This window comes from Triticum aestivum, chromosome 6B, assembly GCF_018294505.1.
Source record: "Triticum aestivum cultivar Chinese Spring chromosome 6B, IWGSC CS RefSeq v2.1, whole genome shotgun sequence".
NCBI classification, from domain to species: Eukaryota; Viridiplantae; Streptophyta; class Magnoliopsida; order Poales; family Poaceae; genus Triticum; species Triticum aestivum.
The window spans coordinates 666,188,022-666,215,382 of record NC_057810.1 but is presented as its reverse complement, the minus strand read 5'-3'; positions in this window follow the sequence as shown (position 1 = coordinate 666,215,382).

The following is a 27,361-nucleotide window of genomic DNA, read 5'->3' as shown; positions in this document are numbered from 1 at the left end:
AGCCACAGTTCATAAGGCGTCATCTCAACGGATTTTGATGATGAACTATTTAAAGTGAATGCAATTGTCTCTAATGCATAACCCCAAAACGATAGTGGTAAATCGGTAAGAGACATCATAGATCGCACCATATCCAATAAAGTGCGGTTACGATGTTCGGACACACCATAACGCTGTGGTGTTCCAGGTGGCATGAGCTGTGAAACTATTCCACATTGTTTTAAATGAAGGCCAAACTCGTAAGTCAAATATTCTCCTCCATGATCAGATCGTAGAAACTATATTTTCTTGTTACGATGATTCTCCACTTCACTCTGAAATTCTTTGAACTTTTCAATTTCAGACTTGTGTTTCATTAAGTAGATATACCCATATCTGCTCAAATCATCTGTGAAGGTCAGAAAATAAAGATACCCGCCACGAGCATCAACACTCATCGGTCCGCATACATCGGTATGTATTATTTCCAATAAGTTATTAGCTCGTTCCATTGTTCCGGAGAATGGAGTTTTAGTCATCTTGCCCATAAGGCACGGTTCGCAAGTATCAAATGATTCATAATCAAGTGATTCCAAAAGTCCATATTTATGGAGTTTCTTCATGCGCTTTACACCGATATGACCCAAACGGCAGTGCCACAAATAAGTTGCACTATCATTATCAACTTTGCATCTTTTGGCATCAATATTATGAATATGTGTATTACTATGATTGAGATTCAATAAACCATCAACATTGGATGTATGACCATAGAAGGTTTTATTCATGTAAATAGAATAAAAATTATTCTCTGTCTTAAATGAATAACCGTATTGCAATAAACATGATCTAATCATATTCATGCTCAATGCAAACACCAAATAACATTTATTTAGGTTCAACACTAATCCCGAAAGTATAAGGAGTGTGCGATGATGATCATTGTCGGTGTCAAAACCGGCTGATCTCGGGTAGAGGGTCCCGAATTGTGCATCTAAGGCTAATGGTAACAGGAGGCGGGGGACACAATGTTTACCCAGGTTCGGGCCCTCTCTATGGAGGTAATACCCTACTTCCTGCTTGATTGATCTTGATGAATATGAGTATTACAAGAGTTGATCTACCATGAGATCATAATGGCTAAACCCTAGAAGTCTAACATATGAGGTTATGATTGTTGTGGCTAAACCCTAGAAGTCTAAACCCTCCAGTTTATATAGACACCGAGGGGGGGGGTAGGGTTGTACAAAGTCAGTTACACACATCTGAATCGCCAAGCTTGCCTTCCATGCAAAGGAGAGTCCCATTCGGACACGGGACGAAGTCTTCTATCTTGTATCTTCATAGTCCAACAGTCCGGCCAAAGTATATAGTCCGGATGTCCAAGGACCCCTTAGTCCAGGACTCCCTCAGTAGCCCCTGAACCAGGCTTCAATGACGATGAGTCCGGCGCGCAGATTGTCTTCGACATTGCAAGGTGGGTTCCTTCTCCGAATATTCCAACATAGTCTTACGAACATAGAAAACGTGTCCGGTTCTGCAAAACATGTACCACACACAACCGTAGAGAGTATAATATTTCACGAGTCCAATCCGCTGACAACTTTTTGTAGCATGACATCACGCCACTGCCCGGTCATTATTGATACCATTTTTAGCCTGCCTCTCCTTATTTCGAGGTGCGATTTCACTAGCACGTCTTGTCCAAGTAGAGATCGTGTCCCCTTATCACGGGATTCTCATCAATACGGGCATGGGTAACACAACCGCGCCATCTGCATGGCGCTTGGGGAATAGGCAGATTTTAAGGCGAGCAGGGAGGCGCATGACTTTTACTGCCTTTATAAAGGGATAAGGATTTATCCTTGTTCTCCCTCGCCTTCTCCTTCCTCTGCCCATCCATTCTCGAGCTCCAGCGCCCAAGCTCTCGCCTTATCCGCCCAAAAAAGCACTCCAACCATGTCCATATCTAGAGCTGGAGGCAAGTGGATGGCCTCCTCCATCACGAAGAAGGACATCAAGGAGCTCCGGGAGGCCGGATACCTGGCCAAGGACATCGCTCATCGACTTCCAGCCAAGGGACAGATCGTCCCCGCCCCGGAGCCCCAGGAAAGGGTGGTGTTTCTCACACACTTCGTCTGCGGGCTGCGATTCCCCCTCCACCTGTTCGTCCGCGGACTGATGTTTTACTACGGGCTAGACTTCCATGACATGGCCCCCAACTCTATCCTCAACATCTCGCCATTTATTGTCGTGTGCGAGGCCTTCCTCCACATCCCACCTCACTTCAGCCTATGGCTGAAGACCTTCAATGTGAAGCCAAAGGTGGTGAGCGGCAACAAGCAGAGTGCGGAGGCGCCATGGTGAGAAAGATACCCAACGTCACCTAGCTCGAAGGCTCCTTTGTGGAGACTGTAAAGGGGTGGCAGTCGGGGTGGTTCTACATCACCGAGCCACGCGACACCAATTGGGCAGCGGCTCCCGCATTCCGATCTGGAGTCTCGATGCGGCTCACCTACTGGCAAGAGAAGGGCCTGGCCTGGGGCTCTTCGGACGAGCTGACAAGGCTCCAAACGTGCGTCCAGAACATGATAAACAAGAGAATCAAGCTCGTCAACATGATACAGGTTATGCTCATTCGCCGGATTCTTCCGTGCCAACACCGGACTTGCAATTTGTGCGAGTTCGATCCGGCCAAGCAGCAGGTGCTACTAGAGCTCTTAGGCATGACGCATGAAGACATATGGAAGGTGCTCTACAAGGCCGGCGAGACACCACCGCCCACGACCGAGGATCGTGGGCTTAGCTCAAAACGCCAGGCTAATCCGGTAAGTTCTTTCATGTTTTCAAGGTATACCTTTTACTGGCATATTTGAGGAACGAATCTAAGCCTCCCTACCAATTTATTCAGGCCTGGATTGAGATAGCGGAGCGGATTAACTGTCCGGCTCCGCTGCTCGAGGATCCAGAGACCCCGCTTCTGACGAAGATGTTGTTTCTGGCGCCTTATGAGGTGCCGAAGAAGAAGGCCAAGAAGAAGGTCCAGGGGATCAGAGATGGTCTCCGTCACAAGGGCGCTTCGCAATGTTTGAAGACATAGAGGATCGATCCTCCGTTGCCGAAGATGACGAGGAAGAGGAGGAAGAAGAGATCCATTCCCCCCCTGCAGGGGGGAGAAAGAAGAGGACGACCTCCATGCACCTGGAGGCCAAGGCGTCCAAGAAGGGGAAGACTTCCCTTCCAGACAACTCCGCAGTGGCCACCAACAGCAGCTCGAAGTGGGAGCCCAGGGACAAGCCCCTGGCCAAATCGTAAGTGTCCGGATACGATTAACATATACGGCCTTTTTACTTTATTGTTTTTAATGTGCTGGATCACACACCTGCAGTCCGGCCCAGTCCAACATCGAGCTATCCTCCTCTTCGGAGGGGTCGCTAGACCCGTCGGCAATGGATAGCGGGTACCTTCCGATGGCCTCCTCACCCAAGGCCATGGTCGACACCGAGGTGTTGTCTCGAAGGATCCCAGACCAGCAAGAGGCTCAAGAGGCTATTCCAGTGGTGCCGGAGGGTGAGACCACGGCTGCCGAACACATGGGGGAGCAAGCCCCCATGGACACCTACGATGGGGGCCGTATCCAATTCGTCCCCCAGCCGAATACAACTCCGGAGGTCCATGTGGCTTCAGACTCCGGTAGGCCGCCTCTTTCAAAAGAGGGGGGCGAGCCAACTCCACCGGTGGCCTCTGTCCATCCAAAGGCACTGGATAGATTGCTGGAAGCGCTGCGAGGCACTTCCATTGTTGAAGAACACCGCACTCTTATGAGTACGGTGATTGAGAAGATCCAGTCCGCCAAAAGCGGACTGACCAAAGCCTGCACTAGCCTTCTAACAGGCTTTGAGGTCAGCAACGTAATTAGAAAAAGAATGTCACGGTGTAGACAGTAGCCCCTGATGCTCTGTTCGGTGTTCGGAAAGAAAAGCCGAACAGAGGATCAAATAATTTTCGCAGGAGTCTAATCTGATATGTCTATGTGAATAAGTAGGCTTCGCTGCCGGCTGCGACCGCTCACACTGCGGAAGTCTCCGTACTAAAGCAGAATCTGGAGTGGGCCGAGGAAGAGCTCGGCCATGTGAAGAAGCAACTGGAGGAGAGCAAAGGCATGTATTTAACCTTGTCTAAATTCAGGTGTAATGAATGAATTGTTCTGACTGAAGTGTCATAAACTTTATTAGGGGCCACGACCAAAGTAGCGGCCCTCAAGAAGGTGTTGGCCGAGGCCGAGGACAAGGCGGCTAAGGAAAAGGCCGCACATGAAAAGCATGAAGCTTGGGTCAGTGAGGTCCAGCAAGAGCTCCAGGACACCGTCAAGAAGTACGAGTCCTTGGAGCGTGATTTTAAGGATCGAGAGTCCGAACTTGCAAAGGCCCACCAGAGTGCACAAGATGCCCGAGATGAAGCCCAGAGCGCCCTCCAGGAAATCCAGGCAGCCAAGAAAATCGTGGCGGGTAAGTCTTTTATAATGCAGAGCAAACATGTGAAGGAAAGGTTCCTTTTACTGACCCGGGTTTGGAGTTCTCCAGGGGTGTTTATGGATCTGCCGTGCAGCATATCAGATGCTACCGAATTCTATCGAGCCAAAGAGGGGAGCTCTACGGAGAAGCTGTTCTGGTCTCAATACCTTGGACCAGAACATCCGGTTCCCTTTAGCGACCAGCTGAAACAGCTGGTCGTGCTGCATAAGGCGGCCGAACTATCCATGAAGGACTTAATAATCCGGCTATGGCATGCCGAGCCCATGCCGAGCAGCTACTTTGGATTGGTGAAGCGGCTTGTCAGTGCCTGCCCACGGCTTGAAGCCATCAAGCGGTCGGTCTGTATTGAAGGCGCGTGGATGGCCTTTGCCCGTGGGGCCGCCTAAGGGTAAGGAGCACCGCCGACCCGAACTGTATTTTGATAGTGTCCTGGAGGGATCCGCCTTGTGGCGGAGCAATGTGCCAAGGATATCACTTTCCCATGAAAACATTCATGTCATCCTGTCCTGTAATATGAAACAAGATCTTTATATAATATAATGCTTGTTTATTTAAAATTTTACCTCCTGTGCGTCCGTTTATGAAATCTGAGAGTTGGCTAGTCGTCGGCTTCTGCCCCAACGTAGATAGTACGGGGGTGTTCGGGATAAATCTAAACACTCTTTACTCCAAATTTTGGTCCTTAAAGGAGGTGTTTAGCGCAACGAACAAGGCAATTAGACTATACGTCTTTATCACCCTCACTTAGCCATAGGAGTTTGACAATGGAAATTTTGGCGCAACCCCTGGTGTTCGGAAGTCCGAACTTGGGGCGATATACGCGCCTAATCGGATAAAAATCGATTCCTCGCATAATGCGGAGAAAATCTCTAAGGATTTGAAACCTCTCAAACAGCTGACTAGCTCTCGCCACATGACGACAATCATTTTTTGGCTTTCTCTACTGAGGTGCTCGTCCGGAAGAACCGTGACACAACCGCAGTAGTTCTCCCTTTACTACCCTAGCCGATATAGTGGAACGTAAGGTAGTAAGCACAGGAGCCGGGCAACCCAACTATTGACCAAAGACATGATTCGGAGCCGATGCATATAATGCTATAAGTTCGGGGTGCTGAACTGTACTATAAAAGTGTTCGGACTTTATTGCCGTGTTATGGGGTATGATGAAGCCCCTGGCGAATTAAGGCATACCAGAGTGTACGGGTGCAATTGATAAAAAAATACAAAGACAAGGAAAAAATCAAGTAATAAGCCGACGCCGCAAATATTGAGCCGCAAGTTATTTTCCATTGTAATTTGATTAATACGTCAAGGCTTATTTGTACAGGTAGTGCGATAAGAAAATAAGGCTATTGGACATGCCATGACCAAGGGCGGGCTACGTGCGGGTATTTAAAACAGGTATAACGATCATTAGCAGAGACCACCTGGGGATTCCATTGTACATCAAAGCCCCTTGCCTTCTTGGTGTATCCGTCCCGTGATAGGTCCAATGATCAGGTTATCAGAAAAGCCTCGAGAAGAGAAGAACCTGAAATGAAAAATGAAAAAGGTGAAGGTATGCGGATCCAGGGGCGGTCGAGCCGCATTATGGACCACGGTCTAGCTGTGCCTCCGTCCATGCCCATGGTATTTTGAGTGCGTAGTTATGTACGCTCGGCACAAATGTCACCACTTGATTAGGACTAGGACGGAGGCCGAATTGCTAGTCAAGCTCTGGACGAGCTGTACAGTCCTGCTACAGAGTAGTTCAGACTCGCTTGACGGTGTCCGAGGGCTTTACTGCCGAATTGAGGTTCTGCCTAAAAAGGCTACTCTGTACTTCTGCTGCAAGGGCCACGGTGTGCTCCTCAGTACGGAGGGAGCGTTCCGTATTTCAGTTGACCATTATGACACCATGTGGTCCGGGCATCTTGAGCTTGAGGTAGGCGTAGTGCGGCACCACATTGAATCAAGCGAATGCGGTTCGTCCGAGCAGTGCATGATAGCCACTATGGAAGGGGACAATGTCAAAGATTAACTCTTCGCTTCTGAAATTATCCGGGGATCCTAAGACCACTTCCGGTGTGATTGAGCATGTGCAGCAGGCCTCCACACCTGGTATGACACCTTTAAAGGTAGTTTTTGTGGGCTTGATCCTTGAGGGATCGATACCCATTTTGCACACTGTATCCTAATAGAGCAGGTTCAGGCTGCTGCCATCCATGAGGACCCGCGTGAGGTGGAATCCATCAATAATTGGGTCAAGGACTAGTGCGACTGAACCGCCATGACGGATACTGGTTGGATGGTCCCTGCGATCGAAAGTGATCGAACAGGAGGACCATGGGTTGAACTTTGGGGTGACTGGCTCCATCGCGTAGACGTCCCTGAGTGCATGCTTGTGCTCCCTCTTGGGGATATGGGTGGCATATATCATATTCACCGTTTTGACTTGGGGGGGGGATTTCTCCTGTCCCCATGTGTTCGGTGGTCGGGGTTCCTCGTCATCATCATCGCTTTGCGACCCTTTCTCCTTATTCTCGGCATTTAACTTGCCAGCCTGTTTGAAGACCCAACATTCCCTGTTTGTATGATTGGCTGGTTTATCAGGAGTGCCATGGAGTGAGGTGGGATGTGGAGTTCTTCGTCGTCCGCTTCCCACTCGAGCTGGACATAGTTTGTCCGAGAATCTCCAGACAAGGAGAGGGATTTTAATGAGCTTAACACGTCGCCAAAAGGCAAGTGTTGGAAGATGTCCGCGGAGCTGAACTCCAAGACCGGCGCCCAATAAGGTTCGATGGACGCGGATGCACGTGGTCCAGAACCCATGGCCGGAGACGAGTCCGAGGTTCTGGTGATACAAGCCCAGCTCGATGTTGGGTCTGTGTGCAGCTCGAGCGCCGCTGAATCTGTGGCCTCTGTGGTGGGGTTAAGCTTCCCGTCTTTGGATGACGTAGTCCGCTCCGGCTCTAGGGCCAGGGCGGTCACATGCACTATCTCTTGCGTGTGGCCCGATGACAGATCTAGCTCACGTTCATTGTGGTGGCCGGGGACTACCATCATGGGCTCAAACCCGTCGAAGATCAAGTCTCCACGGATATCGGCCACAAAATTCAGGCTTCCGAATCTGACCTGATGGCCAGGGGTGTAGCTATTGATCTGCTCTAGATGGCCAAGTGAGTTGGCCCGCAGTGCGAAGCCGCCGAATACGAAGATCTGTCCGGGGAGGAAGATCCCCCTGGACTGCATTGTTGTAGATGATTGATGGAGTCATCAAGCCTTCTAGTGACGACGCGACAGAACTCTCAATGAAAGCATCAATGTCGGTGTCAAAACCGGTGGATCTCGGGTAGGGGGTCCCAAACTGTGCGTCTAAGGCTAATGGTAACAGGAGGCGGGGGACACAATGTTTACCCTGGTTTGGGCCCTCTCTATGGAGGTAATACCCTACTTCCTGCTTGATTGATCTTGATGAATATGAGTATTACAAGAGTTGATCTACCACGAGATCGTAATGGCTAAACCCTAGAAGTCTAGCATATGAGGTTATGATTGTTGTGGCTAAACCCTAGAAGTTTAAACCCTCCGGTTTATATAGACACCGGGGGGTGGGGGGGGGCTAGGGTTGTACAAAGTTGGTTACAGAGAAAGGAATCTACACATCCGAATCGCCAAGCTATATAGTCATATCTAGACACGGGACGAAGTCTTCTATCTTGTATCTTCATAGTCCAACAGTCCGACCAAAGTATATAGTCCGGCTGTCCGAGGACCCCTTAGTCCAGGACTCCCTCAATCATATCAATCTTGGAACCACTTCCAACACACATTGTCACTTCTCCCTCAACTAGTCTCTGTTTATTTTGTAACTCCTATTTCGAGTTACTAATCTTAGCAACCGAACAAGTATCAAATACCCAGGGGATACTATGAACACTAGTAAGGTACACATCAATAACATGTATATCAAATATACCTTTGTTAACTTTGCCATCCTTCTTATCCACCAAATATTTGGGGTAACTCCACTTCTAGTGACCATTTACTTTGCAGTCAAAGCACTTAGTTTCAGGCTTAGGTCCAGCTTTGGACTTCTTCACGGGTGAGACAACTTGCTTGCCAATCTTCTTGAAGTTTCCTTTCTTTCCCTTTGACCTTTTCTTGAAACTAGTGATCTTATTTAATCATCAACACTTGATGTTTTTTCTTGATTTCTACCTTCGTTGATTTCAGCATCACGAAGAGCTTGGGAATCATTTTTGTCATCCCTTGCGTACTATAGTTCATCACGAAGTTCCAGTAACTTGGTGATGGTGACTAGAGAACTCTGTCAATCACTCTCTTATCTGGAAGATTAACTCCCACTTGATTCAAGCAATTGTAGTACCCAGACAATCTGAGCACATGCTCACTTCTTGAGCTATTCTCCTCCATCTTTTAGCTATAGAACTTGTTGGAGCCTTCGTATCTCTAAACTCGGGCATTTGCTTGAAATATTAACTTCAACTCCTGGAACATCTCATATATTCCATGACGTTCAAAACGTCTTTGAAATCCCGATTCTAAACCATAAAGCATGGTGCACTAAACTATCGAGTAGTCATCATATTGAGCTAGCCAAACGTTCATAACGTTTGCATCTGCTCCTGCAATAGGTCTGTCAGCTAGCGGTGCATCAAGGACATAATTCTTCTATGCAACAATGAGGATAAACCTCATATTACGGACCCAATCCGCATCATTGCTACTATAATCTTTCAACATAGTTTTCTCTAGGAACATAAAAAACATAGGGAATCTATAACACGAGCTATTTATCTACAACATAATTTGCAAAATACTATCAGGACTAAGTTCATGATAACTTAAAGTTCAATTAATCATATTACTTAAGAACTCCCACTTAGATAGACATCCCTCTAGTCATCTAAATGATCACGTGATCCAAATCAACGAAACCATGTCCGATCATCACGTGAGATGGAGTAGTTTTTAGTGGTGAACATCACTATGTTGATCATATCTACTATATGATTCACACTCGACCTTTTGGTCTCCAGTGTTCCGAGGCCATACCTGCATATGCTAGGCTCGTCAAGTTTAACCCGAGTATTCTGTGTGTGCAAACCTGGCTTGCACCCGTTGTATGTGAATGTAGAGCTTATCACACGCGATCATCACGTGGTGTCTCGGCACGAAGAACTGTTGCAATGGTGCATACTCAGGGAGAAAACTTATACCTTGAAATTTACTAAGGGATCATCTTATAATGCTACCGCCTAACTAAGCAAAATAAGAATATAAAAGATAAACATCACATGCAATCAAAATATGTGACATGATATGGCCATCATCATCTTGTGTCTTTGATCTCCATCTCCAAAGTACTATCATGATCTCCATTGTTACCGGCATGACACCATGATCTGCATCATCTTGATCTTTATCAACGTTTCATCACATGGTCGTCTCGCCAACTATTCTATCGCGAAAATGTAAAGCAATTATATGGCGCTTGCATCTTGTGCACTAAAGAGACAGCCATAAGGCTCCTGCCAGTTGCCGATAACTAACAAAACGTGATCATCTCATACAACACATCATGTGTTGGCCATATCACATCACAACATGCCCTGCAAAAACAAGTTAGACGTCCTCTACTTTGTTGTTGCAAGTTTTACATGGCTACTACGGGCTTCTAGCAAGAACCATTCTTACCTACGCATCAAAACCACAATTATTTTTCGTCAAGTGTGTTGTTTTAACCTTCAACAAGTACCGGCCGTAGTCAAACTCGATTCAACTAAAGTTGGAGAAACAGACACCCGCTAGCCACCTGTGTGCAAAAGCACATCGGGAGAACTAGTCTCATGAACACGATCATGTAATGTCGGTCCGGGCTGCTTCATCCAACAATACCACCGAATCAAAGTAAGACGTTGGTGGTAAGCAGTATGACTATTATCGCCCACAACTCTTTGTGTTCTACTCGTGCATATATCATCTACGCATAGACCTGGCTCGGATGCCACTGTAGGGGAACGCGGTAATTTCAAAAAAAAAATCCTACGATCACACAAGATCTATCTAGGTGATGCATAGAAACGAGATGGGAGAGTGTGTCCACATACCCTCGTAGACCGAAAGCGGAAGCGTTTCAATAATGCAGTTGATGTAGTCGAACTTCTTCACGATCCAACCGATCAAGTACCGAATGTACGACACCTCCGTGTTCAGCACACGTTTAGCTCGATGAAATCCTTCATACTCTTGATCTGGTTGAGGATGAGGGTGAGTTCCATCAGCATGACGGCGTGGCGACGATGATGATGATGTTACCGGTGCAGGGCTTCGGCTAAGCACTACGATGGTATGATTGAGGTGTGTAACTGTGGAGGGGGGAACCGCACACGGTTAAGAGAAACTTGTGTGTCTTTGGGGTGCCCCCTGCCCCCATATATAAAGGAGGGAGGGAGAGAGGCCGGCCCCCTAGGGGCGCGCCAAGTGTATGGAGTCCTACTAGGAATTCCAAGTCCTAGTAGGAATCGTTTCCCTTTTAGGAGTAGGAGAGAAGGAAAGAGAGAGGGAGTAGGAAAGGGCAAGGGGGGCACCGCCCCTTCCCCTAGTCCAATTCAGACCAATGGGGGGGCGCTACCTCCCCTTGGCCTGCCTCCTCTATTTCCTGTATGGCCCAATAAGGCCCATTACTTCTCCCGGTGAATTCCCGTAACTCCCCGGTACTCCAAAAAATACCTGAATCACTTGAAACCTTTCCGATGGCCGAATATAGTCTTCCAACATATCGATCTTTACGTCTCGACCATTTAGAGACTCCTCGTCGCTTCCGTGATCTCATCCGGGACTCCGAACATACTTCGGTCATCAAAACACATAACTCATAATACAAATCATCATCAAACGTTAAGCGTGCGGACCCTACGGGTTCGAGAACTATGTAGACATGAACGAGACACATCTCCGGTCAATAACCAAGAGCGGAACATGGATGCTCATATTGGCTCCTGCATATTCTACAAAGATCTCTATCGGTCAAACCGCATAACAACATACGTTGTTCCCTTTGTCATCGGTATGTTACTTGCCCGAGATTCGATCATCGGTATCATCATACCTAGTTCAATCTCGTTAGTGGCAAGTCTCTTTACTCGTTCCGTAATACTTCATCCCGCAACTAACTCATTAGTTACAATGCTTGCAAGGCTTATAGTGATGAGCATTACCAAGAGGGCCCAGAGATACCTCTCCGAAACACGGAGTGAAAAATCCTAATCTTGATCTATGCCAACCAAACAAACACCTTCAGAGACACCTGTAGAGCATCTTTATAATCACCCAGTTACGTTGTGATGTTTGATAGCACACAAGGTGTTCCTCCGGTATTCGGGAGTTGCATAATCTTATAGTCTGAGGAACATGTATAAGTCATGAAGAAAGTAGTAGCAATGAAACTGTAACAATCATAATGCTAAGCTAACGGATGGGTATTGTCCATCACATCATTCTACTAATGATATGATCATGTTTATCAAATGACTACACATGTCTATGGTCAAGAAACATAACCATCTTTGATTAACGAGCTAGTCAAATGACAACACTATGTTTTGTCTATGTATTCACACATGTACTAAGTTTCCGGTTAATACAATTCTAGCATGAATAATAAACATTTATGATGATATAAGGAAATAAAAAATAACTTTATTATTGCCTTTAGGGCATATTTCCTTCAGAAATGGCCTCAATCCTCATCATATCTATGACACATAGGGTAGAGGGTTTCAGTTTCATACCTCTATGCTGCAGTTTTTGCGTAGCGGTAGACTGTAGTTTGTTAGCCACCAAAGGAAGTGTAGCACTTTTTTTGCCAGTGGCAGTGTCCATAAATTTCTCCATTTGAAATCACCACTTTCATGAGCTACACTAGAGGAGAATGTTAGACCCGACAAAGATTCTCGGTCCCTTGTGCCTATAGCTACTTTATAAGCTGATTTCACAGAGAAGATACCTTTTTTGTCGAAATGCCAGGCCAGCAAGTCACCTGAATGTTCATGAATGTGGATTTGCAATATTAAGGTTGCATCTTCAGGTAGAAAGGTTTGCTGGGAAAGTTGTGTATCCAATGTATTCCTGTTGGGATCAATTAATTCGGCCACTCTAGTTACCAGATTCCTTCCTTTCCGTGTCACAACTCTCCTTGTAACTCCTCTTGGAATCCAAGGGTCATTTCAAATCTCGATACTTTCTCCATTATCTACCATCCAAATAATGCCCCTCTCCAGAAGCTTAATTCCATTGAGTATACTCCTCAAAACATAAGAGATACCATTGCTGGGAGTAGCCTCTAACATTGATTTTCTTGGGTAGTATTTCGCACCTAGCGCTACTGGAATCAGCTTCTTTGCCGTCCGCCATGGCGGACGGCAAAGGCACAGATCCCGAACGGCAAAGTCCTTTGCCGTCAGCCAGCGGACAACAAACCGTCCGGCTGAACACGTGCCAGCAAAGGCCTTCTTTGCCATCCGCTTCGTAGAAACAGACGGCAAAGGATTGTGCCGTCCGCCATCCGAGGCCAGCAGATGGCAACGACGACAGACGACAGCGGTGTGGGCTGAGAGCCGTTAGGGGGTTAACAACGCTCTTTGCCGTCCGCCATCCGACGACAAAGTGGCAAAGCTCTTTGGCGTCCGCTGACGGACGACAAAGAGCTTAACTAGGGTAGCACTGGGATGCTGCCACGTGGCCAGCTACGCCGTCGGCCAGCAGACGACATAGATGACCAAATAGGCAGCCCAGTGTTCCCAATTTGTATAGGAAGCTGCCACGTGGCCTCTTTGCCGTCTGCTAGTAGTCGGCAAAGCTCTTTGCCGTCCGCTAGCAGACGACAAAGAGGCTACACATCCCCTATTTTTTTAAATCCAATTAATTAGACATGGTTTCAAACACAGATATACATGCATACATATCCAACATATCCAACAGCATGTCCAACAACATATTTGATCAAATCAAACAACATAGTTCAACAAAGTCCAACATATCCATATATACATAACCACAAATAAGTTTCCAACAACATATCCATATAGACATACATATCCAAACAAGTTTTCATAAACAACAAGGAAGCACCAGAAGAATAGTACACTCCATGAATCCAAGCCTTCCTCATGTAAAGAAAATCTGCAAATTGGGAAAGATGAAAGTTAGAAGAAGAAGAAGAAGAAGAAGAATACTAGTTAGAAGAAGAAGAAGAAGAAGATTTTTTCTTCTCTTTCTTTTTCTCCTCTCCTCTTCTTAGAGCTAAGCTAGGTAAAAATGCTAAGTGTAGGTCATTTTAGAGCTAAGCTAGGTAAATAGGTCATTTTGGAGCTTAGTAAGGTTATTATGTCATATTCGAGGAAAATAAGCTAAATCTATATCATTTTGGACGTAACAAAGATTATCATGCCATTTTTGACCTAAGTATGCTACGTATGTCATAAATGAACTGAATAAGCTAAGTATAGCTCATTTTTCTATATAACTTAGGTAATTATGCCATTTAGAAGGAAAATAAGCCAAGTATCCATTTGTAAAGCAAAACATTAGAGAAAACTTACCCTCATCACAACAAATATGATGAAGATCGCAACTAAGGTAACAATTAATCCAACGACATAATGATACCAAGACTCATTATCAATGACATATTTTCTAATCTTCTTAAGCTTCAGGCGCATTGCATCCATCTTCAAGCGCATTGCATTCATCTTCATCTTGTGATCATCGATGACATCGGCAACATACAACTCCAATGTCATCTTCTCTTCTTCAATTCTTTTAATATTTTCTTTCAAATACTCATTTTCTTTTTCAACTAAATTTAACTTCTCGACAAGAGGGTCGGTTTCAAATTCCGGTTCACATACCTCCTAGATTAAAATATCTCTATGTCAACTTGATGGCCATAATTGTCATAAATGTGAAATGCAACAAATAGTTATGAAAGAGAATTTACCACATCCGAATCATAAAGCAGGCGAGGGCCGACGGGGACGGAAATCAAGACCATGGCACTATGTATAAGAAACAATCATACAAAGTAAGAAAATTATACATACCAACTATATAAATCATACAAAGTACAACATAAAAATTTGAATACCTAAGAATCACTATCGGCAATGACGTGCTCATCATCATCATTAATAAATGCATCATCATCATTACTATCGACAATGACGTGCTCATCATCATCATTAATAAATGCATCATCATGTGGAAGGCCACCTTTACGTAATCGTTCAAGCATTGACAGGTCATCTGCAGCAGTAACTTCTTCTTCTTCCGGCTCTTCTTGTTCCGTCTCAGGGTCGGATTCACTATCGTTGTCTACTTCAATGTTCTGGGGTGGAGTAGAGCGTTGAAAGGATCAAGAAGAGGTGTCTAGAGGGGGTGATTAGACACTAAGTGAGAAAAGTTGCAGTTTTTAATTTCTTTAAGTTTAAGTGGAGTTTTGGCACAAGTTTAACATTCACAATACATAACAAGCAAGCATGCAAAGAGTATATGAGCAGCGAAAGTAAAGCATGCAACTTGCAAGAATGTAAAGGGATGGGATTGGAGTGTGCAAACGCAATTGGAGACATGGAGATTTTTGAGACGTGGTTCTGATAGGTGGTGCTATCGTACATCCACGTTGATGGAGACTTCAACCCATGAAGGGTAACGGCTGCGCGAGTCCATGGAGGGCTCCACCCACGAAGGTTCCACGAAGAAGCAACCTTGTCTATCCCACCATGGCCGTCCCCCACGAAGGACTTGCCTCACTAGGGTAGATCTTCATGAAGTAGGTGATCTCCTTGCCCTTACAAACTCCTTGGTTCAACTCCACAATCTTGTTGGAGGCTCCCAAGGGACACCTAGCCAATCTAGGAGACACCACTCTCCAAGAAGTAACAAATGGTGTGTTGATGATGAACTCCTTGCTCTTGTGCTTCAAATGATAGTCTCCCCAACACTCAACTCTCTCTCACAGGATTTGGATTTGGTGGAAAGAAGATTTGAGTGGAAAGCAACTTGGGGAAGGCTAGAGATCAAGATTCATATGGTAGGAATGGAATATCTTGACTCAACACAAGTGTAGGTGGTTCTCTCTCAGAAAATGTATGTTGGAAGTATAGGCATGTTCTGATGGCTCTCTCCATGAATGAAGAGTGGGTGGAGGGGTATATATAGCCTCCACACAAAATCTAACCGTTACACAAAACTTACCAATCTCGGTGGGACCGAATTGTGAAACTCGGTCGGACCGATTTAGCAAATAATGTGACCGTTAGGATTTTCGGTGGGACCGACATGTCAACTCTGTGGGACTGATATGGTTAGGGTTAGGGCATAACGTAATCTCGATGAGACCGATTACACAAATTCGGTGGGACCGATTTTGGTAATAAGCTAACCAGAGAGTTGGTCAGGCAAACTCGGTGGGACCGATTCGCTCATCTCGGTTGGACCGAAATGTTACGAAGAGGAACAGAGAGTTTGCATTGTAATCTCGGTAGGACCGATTACACAAACTCGGTGGGACCGATTTTGTTAATGGATACATACAGAGAGATTACAATCCCATCTTGGTGAGACCGAGATCCCTATCGGTGAGACTGAAAAGACTAGGGTTTCTGGCAGTGGCTATTGAGGGAGTCCTGGATTAGGGGGTCCTCGGACAGCCGACTATATACTTTGGCCGGACTGTTGGACTATGAAGATACAAGATTGAAGACTTCGTCCCATGTCCGGATGGGTCTCTCCTTGGCGTGGAAGGCAAGCTTGGCAATCCGGATGTGTAGATCTCCTTCTCTGTAACCGACTCTGTGTAACCCTAGCCCCCTCCAGTGTCTATATAAACCGGAGGGTTTAGTCTGTAGGACAACAACAATCATACCATAGGCTAGCTTCTAGGGTTTAGCCTCAACGATCTCGTGGTAGATCAACTCTTGTAATACTCATATCATCAAGATCAATCAAGCAGGAAGTAGGGTATGTAAGTGCATCTAGTGCCCCTTAGTGATTTCGGTGTATTGAAGACTTATAGGTTAAGGGACTGATGCGTTTGTGAGTGTACACAGGTCTATAAGTCTATGAGGAGTTTGATATTTACAGAGAAAGTCGACCCCTAAAAATGAAGTGCTTCGACTGAAGACTTTGGGTTTTTGAACACTTTCTGAAGACTTTGAAAGTGAAGAAATTGGTGTGACCTTGAAGACTTGGCAATCATCCGAGGAACATGAAGCGTGAATACTTTTTGTTTTCATAGTTTTTATTTTCTCTTTCTTGAGTCATAGGAAACACCGTACTGTTAAAGGGGGTCGAGAAAATACTAAGGAAAAATTTCCATGTGATGCTCAACTCAAAATCCTACACCTACCAATCCCTTTGAGTGAAGCCATTGGAAATCTCATAACAGTTCAGTCAATTTCTTCAGTAACAGAGACGAAGTTCTTCTGGTTGCTGAGGAATTTGTTTTGACTGAGGAGTTAGGAATTCGCCAGTGCGGATTGCCTACACAGTGAGGAACATGATAGCCCTGAGGAATTTGAGAGTCAAAATTCCGACCGTTGCTGTGCTACACGCCAGCTGTCCCAAAATATCTACCCACCTAACGGTCATATCATTGAAGGGCATTTATGTCTTATAATGTCGGGCTATTCCCTAGGCTATAAATAGCCGCCCCTACAACCACTAGCTGGTTGGCTGCTCCGAGAGAAACCGACACTTGTCATTTGAGAGCATCCCATCCTCCGAGGACTTTGAGCGAAAATCATCTGAGGAAAAACCCAAACCCAACACACCTACAACCCAAAGTGATTGAGCATCACTGAAGAGATTGATCCTGCGTGGATCCGACGCTTGTTACCTTTGAAGACTATGCTTCTTCCAGATGGTTAGGCATCAAGGTCTAGAGCATCCAAGAGGAATTGTGGATCGCCGAGTGTCCGAGTTTGTGAAGGTTCAGAAGTCACCTGAAGACTTACCATGAGTGATTGGGTGAGGTCTGTGTGACCTTAGCTCAAGGAGAATATGGTGAGGACTGTGTGTCCGGGACTGTGTGTCCTCGAGTTTAAATACTCAGCTGCTCCAACTAGATGTACAACTGAGACAGCTGTTGGAACTGGTCTACCAAATCATTGTCATCACCAAGCTTACTGGTTCTATTTCCTCAACTCTTTCATTTCCTCATTTCTGTTGTTGTGTGCTTGTTCATATCTGTTTGAAGACTTTGACTGAAGACTTTCTCAACTTCCTCAGTTCAATTTCTTCAGTCTGTTCGTCTTCATCTTGTGTTATCATGTGCTTACGCTTTCTATACTCTATGCTTGTCTTCATTTCATCATGATGACTATACTTGTGTTCTACTATGTTTACTTTTGAGTACTTATTCCGCTGCAAGTAGTTCTTCATTTAGGAATTTCCTCACCAGCAAATTCCTCAGTGAAGAATTCATAAAAATCGCCTATTCACCCCCTCTAGTCGATATAACGCACTTTCAATTGGTATTAGAGCAAGGTACTCCCTTGTTCTATGTGATTTTGGTTTAACCACCTAGAGTTTTAGTTATGTCGACTGGAGGAATGAGGAACGTATACTGCCCCATCTTTGACGGTCATGCGTATCCTCGGTGGAAGGCCATGATGAAGAAGCGACTCATGGCTATGGACAGCGAACTGTGGACTGTCACTGAGATTGGTCTTACCGATCTATGCAAGATGGCGGAGGCTCATGACATTCGCAAGTACACTCTACTCAACCTCACAGTGAAGGATGTCATCTGATCCTGTCTGTCCCAAAATCAGTTCAGGAACATCATGCATCTCAATCACGCGAAGCTTATCTAGGACCGGATCTCTGAGGTTTATGAAGGTCATCGAACACGTCATTCTCCTTGGTTTTAGGATTACAAGGAATCTCTCAATGCGATGACATTCGAACCAGAATCATCATCTTCTACACCCTGCCTTATGGCAAACAGTGCTAAGGTAACTGAATGCTACCTATCCGAGTCCAGTGATGATGAATCTCGAGATGAATTTGGACCTAGCTATGTCAAACTTGCTTCCCTTGCCACTAAACAACAAAGAGCTCTTGAAAAAGTTCAATACATGCTAAATAAGAGCGATGATATGTTGGGTGAAGAAATGGATCAGTCGAAAGCTTTGGCTGAAAGTCTTCAGAGACTTCATTCCAAGTTTGACGACCTTCAAGGTCATCATAACACTCTCTTATCTGATCACGAGAAGATTTCCCTTGAACTTCTTCAAAGAAAGCAAGATCTTGAGAAGCTAAGGGTGAGTTATGAAGATCTTCAGAAGGAGCGCGATTCATTACTTGCTCAACAAATCAGCGCTACTCAAGAAGAATTTGTTCCTCCATGTCTGAAGTGCATTGAACGTGAATCTGCTAATTCTTCTCCTGAATGTTCAAATGCTTCTAATGCTACAAATTCTTCACCTGTCTGTGCTATCACTAATTCCTCATCTGAGGACATTGCTAGTATCACTGATGATGCAGGGCTGAAGGAATTATACATGACATGCATGTACAAAAGCCTCAAAGGGCATCAGACTCTTTGTGATGTGTTTAAAAGGCAGATCTTCAACAGGAACCCTAGGAAAGAGGGTATTGCCTTTGAGAGGAAACTCAATGCTGATGGAACATATTGGAAGTCTGAGCAGTACCCCAAAACCTCATGGGTTGCTGCAAAGGGACCTCTAGTTGATCCTTCCAATTTATCTGGCTTTACATGTGAATCTCCTCATTCTTCTAATGAGTCATTTGACTCCAACTATAAACTGTTCAAGAATCAGAATGGTGAAGTATTTGCTAGATATGTTGGCACTAACTGCAGGAATGTTTCCCTATGAAGAAAATCTGGGTTCCCAAAAGTTGCCTTGAAAGTCTTCAGGTGAATGTCCTCATGACACCACCTATGAAGAATAGGAAATCTAGATCAAATTCTTCATATGGACCACATTCTTCATATGGATCCAAGTCCTCATACGGACCAAATTCCTCATGTGGATCAAATTCCTCAAAAGGATCAAAGTCCTCATATGATTATCATCGTGCTAACCCTTCTTATGTGAAACAAAGTGGATTCGCTTCTATGCCAACTTTCTCATATGGTGCTCACAGAGTGATGAATTCTTTGCCACCCCTTCAGATGTGGGTGGTGAAGAAAAAGAACTAATCTCTTATGCAGGGTCAGGTCTCCAGACGTGCTCAAAACGTCTGAAGAATTTGCTGGAGACCTGAACATTGCCTGAAAGGACGCAGGCTAATCATGAAGAAATGAACTTTCATTTCTCATGTCCTCATACTATTTTATCTATTCTTCTGCTTGATGAGATTGATCTGATGATGTTGATGTCATATTCTTCACTGATGAAGTATATGAGTTCGTAAGTTGCACTAATTCATCTGCAGGATGATCAACCCAAAGCCAATGAGTGGGTCCTCGATAGTGGATGTGCGAATCACATGACTGGTGACAAGAATATCTTGATGGATGCTCCCTTATCACCATAGCATCTGAAGCATATCATCTTCGCTGACAAAGGCAAACGTCAGGTATTGGGTCTAGGTAAGGTTGCGATCTCAAAGGATCAACACATGGATAGAAGTCATGCTTGTCGAGTCCTTAGGATACAACCTCATGTATGTCTCAATGCTTTGTGATCTCGATATGGTTGTTGTCTTTGGCCAATATCGTTGTGTTGTGATCTTGGAAGCTGACAACTCCAAAGTCTTCGAAGGCTTTAGGAGTTGAGACTTGTACATTGTTGATTTCTCTACAGGACCACAACCGGCCGTATGCCTACTTGCAAAACCTTCAGAAGGCTGGCTATGGCATCGACGACTTGGTCATGCTGGCATGAGGAATCTGCACACACTTGCGAAGATGAAGCATGTCATTGGCATTGAGAATGTCAAATTCCTCAAGGATCACTTATGCGGAGCCTGTGAAGCTGGAAAGATGACAAAGGCCAAGCATCCAGCAAAGACTATCATGACTACCTCTCAACCATTTGAATTGCTTCACATGGATCTCTTTGGTCCTAATCATTATTCTTCCATTACAAATGATGCATCTCTATATGGCTTTGTTATTGTTGATGATTATTCTCGTTACACATGGGTGCACATTGTCACTTCCAAACATGAGGTGCAGGAAGTCTTCAAACGATTTTCCTCGAGGGCTTCAACCAACTTTGGTGTGAAGATCAAGCACATCAGAAGTGACAATGGGACTGAGTTCAAGAATTCCGGTTCTTGATGACTATCTTGATGAACTTGGTATTACTCATGAGTTATCTGCTCCTTATACTCCTCAGCAGAATGGCATCGTGGAGCACAAGAACAGAACTCTTGTTGAGATGGCTTGCACTATGCTTGATGAATACAAGACGCCTCGTCGTTTCTGGATTGAGGCAATTGATACTGCGTGCCACATCATCAACAGAGTATATCTTCAAAAATTCTTCAAGAAGACTGCTTATGAACTCCTCATTGACAAGAAACCCAATGTGAGTTACTTCAAAGTCTTCGGTGCTAAATGTTGGATTAGAGATCTCATCACAATTCTAAATTTGCACCGAAAGCACATGAGGGTTTTATGCTTGGTTACGGAAAGGACTCGCACACCTACAAAGTCTTCAACAATGTTCTCCACAAGGTTGTTGAAAATGTAGATGTGCGGTTCGATGAAACTAATGGCTCGCAAAGAGAGCACCTACCTTCTGTGTTAGATGAACCAGCACCTGAGGAATCTATCAAGTTCAAGGCTACTGAGGATGTCATTCCTACCAAAGAATCTGCTGGAGAATTCATTCCAGAACGTGAAGAACGTCGAGCTGGTGCACCTGAAGAAAATGGTGCTAAGGAAAATGCTCCTGAAGAAAATGCGGATCAACTTCCTCGAAGACAACCAGCTCATCCTCGCATTGCAAACAAAGTGCAAGTCGAGAAGATCATCGATGACATTGAAGCACCAGGTCCTCTCACACGCTCAAAAGCTTCACATTTGTCTAACTTTTGTGGGCACTTTGCTTTTGTCTCTATCACAGAGCCCACTAAGGTAGATGAAGCATTTCTGGAGCCTGAGTGGATTCAAGCTATGCAAGAAGAATTACATCAGTTCGAGCTCAACAACGTCTCGGAACTGGTCAAACGTCCAGATCCTTGCAAGCACAACATCATTGGCACAAAGTGGATCTACCGCAACAAGCAAGATGAAAATGGCCTTGTGGTGAGGAATAAGGCATGACTTGTAGCTCAAGGCTACACATAGGTTGAAGGAATTGATTTCGATGAAACTTTTGCACCTGTTGCTAGACTTGAGGCTATTCGCATTTTACTTGCTTATGCTAACCATCATGATATTATCTTACAACAAATGGATGTGAAAAGTGCATTCCTCAATGGTAAGCTTAAGGAAGAAGTATATGTTGCTCAACCCCCCAGGTTTTGAAGATCCAAAGCATCCTGACAAAGTCTTTAGACTCAGTAAGGCCCTATATGGCCTCAAGCAGGCCCCTCGGGCGTGGTATGATACTTTGAAGGAATTCCTCATGAAGAAGGGCTTCAAACCCGGTTCACTCGACCCAACTCTTTTCACTAAATATTATGATGGTGAATTGTTTGTGTGCCAAATTTATGTTGATGATATCTGTCGGGGAAAACTGATCCACGAACACCTATGGGACCGGCGGACCGAGCCCCTTTCGGTTCGGCGGGGGGAGGGGGGGGGGAGATCGCATGAAGAGCGGATCGAGGCGAAGCACACGAGCAGTTTACCCAGCTTTGGAGCTCTCCGGAGAGATAACACTCCTACTGCTGCATGTCTGGGTGTATTGAGTTCTTGCTCGGGAGCGCTGAGTGCTACAGTACACACTAGCTGCTAACGAGACCGAGCGTGAGTGTTTTTCTCCCTTCGAACCCCTCTCTACGTTGCGCATGGGCCTCCTTTTATATGTTAAAGGGGTCTCCGACAGGTGGCAACGTAGACAAGGGTAAAAATGGAAAAAGGAATTGCGGTTGGTACAACTACCCATACAGTGTATCATACCTAACCCTGAGGGCAGGGGACAAAGGCATTAAATGCCCGTCTACGTCGCCCAAATAGTGCAAAAAGGGACCGTCAGGGACGCCACCGCTTGCCACGATGGCAATCTTGTCAGCGTCGCTTGCCACCGCGCACCGCTGGCCGCACAGCCTCTTGCCACGTGCGCCTGGAAAGGTCCCAGGGCGACACGTTGGTGGATGTGCTGGAGCGCGGGTACAGAGTGGTAGTTTGCCGCGGCAAGCGCCTTGCCGCTGTCGTTATCTTGTCGCGTCCGGAAGCTTGTCGCTCACCGGGCCTCGCCGGGACGCGTGGCGCGTCGCGACAAGTTCCTTGAGATGCCTTGGTTGGCCTTCCCGGCAAGCTCCTCTTGCCGGGGCCTTGTCTCCTTGGCTTGAATACTTTGTTCTTGAATGGCTCCAAAGGAACCACGGAGGACCTCGGCGGTCACCCGGCAAGCCTTGCCGCGGGGTGCTGCAACTGCCTGTGCACAAGTTCGGGATACTAGGGTACCCCTACTCTAGTACACCGACAGGAGCCCCCGGGCCTGGGCCACACACGGTGCCGAGCGCTGTTGAGCCAGGCCCAAAACAGGGCACGGGCACGCGCGGCCTAGGTTACGCCGTATCTCACTCTGTATCCATCGCGCCCTCCTCGAACGACACGCATCGAATGCGACGTCGTGGGAGAGATCGTGGGTGGTTTCTTTATTCAGAAAGACTGAACGTCTGCCCCCTCCCTCTTTATAAGCAGGGGAAACAGGGGCAGTTCGCCCATCTCGCCGGTTGCTATTCCAATCCCAAAAATCTCCGCCGCTCCCCCCTTCTTCCCAAAGCTGAGAGAGAGCAGCGCTCCGCCCCCCATCGCCACCGGCACCACCAACGCCGTCGATCTCTCTCACCACCTCCGCCATGGCTCCGAAAGCCGGGAAGGTTGTGAAGTCGGCCGAGGCGCAGCGGCTCGCGGCGCTGCGAAAGGAGCGGGCAATCTTCCCCCCTCAGCTCGCCGCGAAGGAGCTGAGGGAGTATTTCTACTCTTCTAGTCGACGGAGACGCGAGCGCATCCGCGCACGAAGGTACTCTCAGCTGCTGCTTCGGAACTGGCTCCGAATGGATATCCCTTCTTCGCGTTGTTCTTCTACTATGGGCTCTACCCGCCTTTCTCTGAGTTTTTCTGTGACGTTATGAACACCTACGGGTTCCGCCTCCTTGACTTCACCCCCAACGCCGTTCTGACCATGGCAGTTTTCGCACATCTCTGCGAAAACTTTGTCGGAGTCTATCCAAATGTAGCTCTTTTTCGCCACTTCTTTATGCCCCGAGTTGAGAGAGGGTATCCTTTATCCGGCGGAATCGCCTGGATCTCGAGAACTGGCAAGAAGGAAGCTTATCTGGAGGGAGAGCTCCGCAGCAAGTGGGAAGAATGGAGAGCAGACTGGTGCTGGATTGTCGAGGAGAACCCGCAGCCATTTACCGCCCAGCGCCAAGCCCCAGTAGCGCGCGGCAACGATTGGAGCAACGTGGCCCCGGAAGACGATAGGCTGAAGATTGCCGTCACCCGGATCCTACGCCTCAGGCTTGCCGGGCTCACCGTAGGCGCCGTTGGTGCAGATTTTCTTCGCCGTCGCATCGCCCCCATGCAGGAGAGGAGGAGACCCGCCTGGGAGTTCCAGAATGCTGCGGATATCATGAGGCTGCGCCCGGGCCTCAACTTCAACTTCACTGTCCTGGATGTCAGGACCCCGACTCAATGCCACATCGATCTAGCATGTAACACCTCATATCACTTTGCGGCCTCACGCACGATATTCCCACGGGTATCGCCTTACCTTTACCCGGGACCGTTTGCGCCTTTTGGCACACGTATATGACAGTGTCGCTAGCATCTATATGATAAGGAGCCCGGGCTGACATGGCTAGTCGTAAACCCAAAGTGGCACAAACTTACAGGGACAGGCATCCATGACCCAGCATCGAACGTGTCGGTCATCAGCGAGTGAATCCAGGCTGTAGCACTGGGCTAGCAGGACTCCGGTGAACCGGGCTGTAGCGGGCTAACAGGACTCCGGTATTCATCGCGTGACATTTCCCCGAAGGGACAGACACAGGAACGAAGAAGGACACATGCCGGCCAGCCTAAGTGTTCCGGAGCAGTAGCAAGCTACCATGGCTCGGTGGAAACACTAGGAGACATTTCCCGGTAAGAGAGGCTACTAAATATAAACAACTAGATAGTCAGATCCACACATACCAAGCATTTCAATAACATACACACAATATGCTCGATATGTGCAATACAACATGGCATCACAAAATGACTCTACGACTCAGTAGTTTTTATTCGATAGGCTCCAAGGAGCGAGATATTACAATCACGGGTCTCATGACCCAACACTCAGAGCATACAAGTCAAAGCACAAGCGGAAGCTATCATGTCTGAGTAGAGACATCTATAAATGAAAAAGGCTAAGAAGCCTGACTATCTACCAGATCCTGCCGAGGGCACAAGATCGTAGCTGAGGTAACAAGCTAAACGTCGAAGTCCACGTGGAACTACTAGTGAGACTGAAGTCTCTCTGCAAAAACATAAATTAAGCAACGTGAGTACAAATGTACCCAGCAAGACTTACATCAGATCTATCTACATATGCATCATTATCAACAAAGGGGATGGTGGGGTTTAACTGCAGCAAGCCAGCTTTGACTCGGTGGCTATCCTGAACTACGACTGCAAGTAACTCTTTTGAGGTGGCGCACACGAGTCCACATATTCACCATATCAATACACCACTATGGATCCGCTCCCGTCTCCCTACGAGAACGCCATCCATAGCACTCACGCTTATCTTGCGTATTTTAGAGTATCCACTTTCACTTGTCTATGAACTATGCAAGGGGTCCAAGTTTCCATATCCGAGGAATCCGGCTATTCGAATAGATAATGATAACCCTGCAGGGGTGTACTTCTTCACACACGCTTCCGCCACTTATCGCCCTGTACACGTCATGTACCTCGGCAACCTTCAAGCGGAAGCCGGGCGAGGGAGTCGGCCACGACCTGACTAACCGAACAAGTCTCTAGTCCAGGTTTATCGCCTATTCGGGTTCCATCCGCAAGGAGATCCGGCCGGGGTGTCGCTCACGGCCCCAAACGATGTGAGCAGGGTTCCCAAGCCCACCATCCGGGTGCTACTTGGTACACCGGGCCACTGTGCCTAGTCTGTCCCAAGCCCACCTGTACCGGGTGCCACTTGGTAGACTACTAACACTACCTACAAACACCAGAAACTAGTTGCAACTCCTGGACAGAGATCAAGTTGATTAATAAGTCGAGAGAGCTTGGAGCGCCCGGAGCCCAATGTGTGGTAGTAACTGATCATGGATCACAAACACAGAACTCAGTTCCTGAGGACGGCTGCAATGAGACAACCCACCATGTACTCCTACATGGCCTCTCACCGCTACCTTTACCAAATCGTGTTCACACACTTAGCTCACACAAGGTAGGACATGTTCACACCCCTCTGATTCATCCCTGATGAATCAGACCTGACTCAACTCTAAGCACAATATGATGCATGAATGTGACATGGCAATATGCTGTGGTTTGTGCTAATGCAACTAAAACCAGATTAAATGAAGTTGGTTTGAATCCAAGATTCAAATTCAAACTCCATATGTGATTATTCAAATGCCATTTAATTGATTTGTGCTAAACAGCAGCTATAAGTTGTTCTAACATGCATGAAAATGGTACAGATGGATAGATTGGATTTTTCTGATAATTTTTCATATATAAATTATTTCATTTGGAGTTACTGTTGAATTTCTATGAATTATTGAAGTTTTAGGCATTTTTTGAAGTTTATAAATCATTTCCTGATTTATTTTAATTCCAGAAATACTTACTGCGTCAGCATTGAGTAAGCATGACGTCAGCAGGTCAACTGCGGCTGGCTAGGGTCAAACCTGACGTGTGGGGTCCACACGTCAATGACACGGGTTAAACAGGGGGGTTTAGTTTAGTTTAATTAAAGATTAGGGGCACTAGGGCCCACATGTCAGTGAGTCAGTGGCTTAATTAAAATTAGTTATTAACTTAACAAAGTTAGCAGGGGACGGGCCCACACGTCAGTGACCTAGGGGGGGTCAAATCCCTGGTCAACCGGGGCTAATCCGCCGGCGTCTAGCCGCCGGCAACGACCAGACGCGGCGGTGGCTCGCCGGAGTTGCGCCAGAGACGACGGATCGACGCGCCAAGGGCACCAGGAGGTAGCCCGTGCCCGTGCGCATCTAGGGGGACCAACGGGAGGTGCGGGGGTGGCCGGGGTTCGCCGGAGTGTAGCCCGAGGCGGCGGCCGGAGCTCGGGGGTTCGCGGGACCGGCGCTGCGGTGCACGGGAGGACGAGTGGTTAGGTGCTTTGGGTTCCTAAGGTTGCGGTGAGCACGCTGGTGGGCTCGGGAGCGAGCTGCGGTGGCTGTGGCCACGGCCACGCCATGGCCGGCGGCGAGGAGCAATCGGCTCCGGTGAAAAGGGCGGCTAGAGTACGGGAACGAGCGCGAGGAGGAGGGGAATGGAAGAGTAGCTCACAGCGGATCCGGTGGAGGCAACGGCGAGGCCGGGGAGGGGCTGGAGCTCGCGAATCCTCGAAAAGTTCGCCGGCGGCCGAAGGTTGGGGGCGAGCTTGAGGGCGACGCTGCAGGGCTTCCGGAGGCCGTGGATCGGTGGGGGGGGAAGAGGGGGT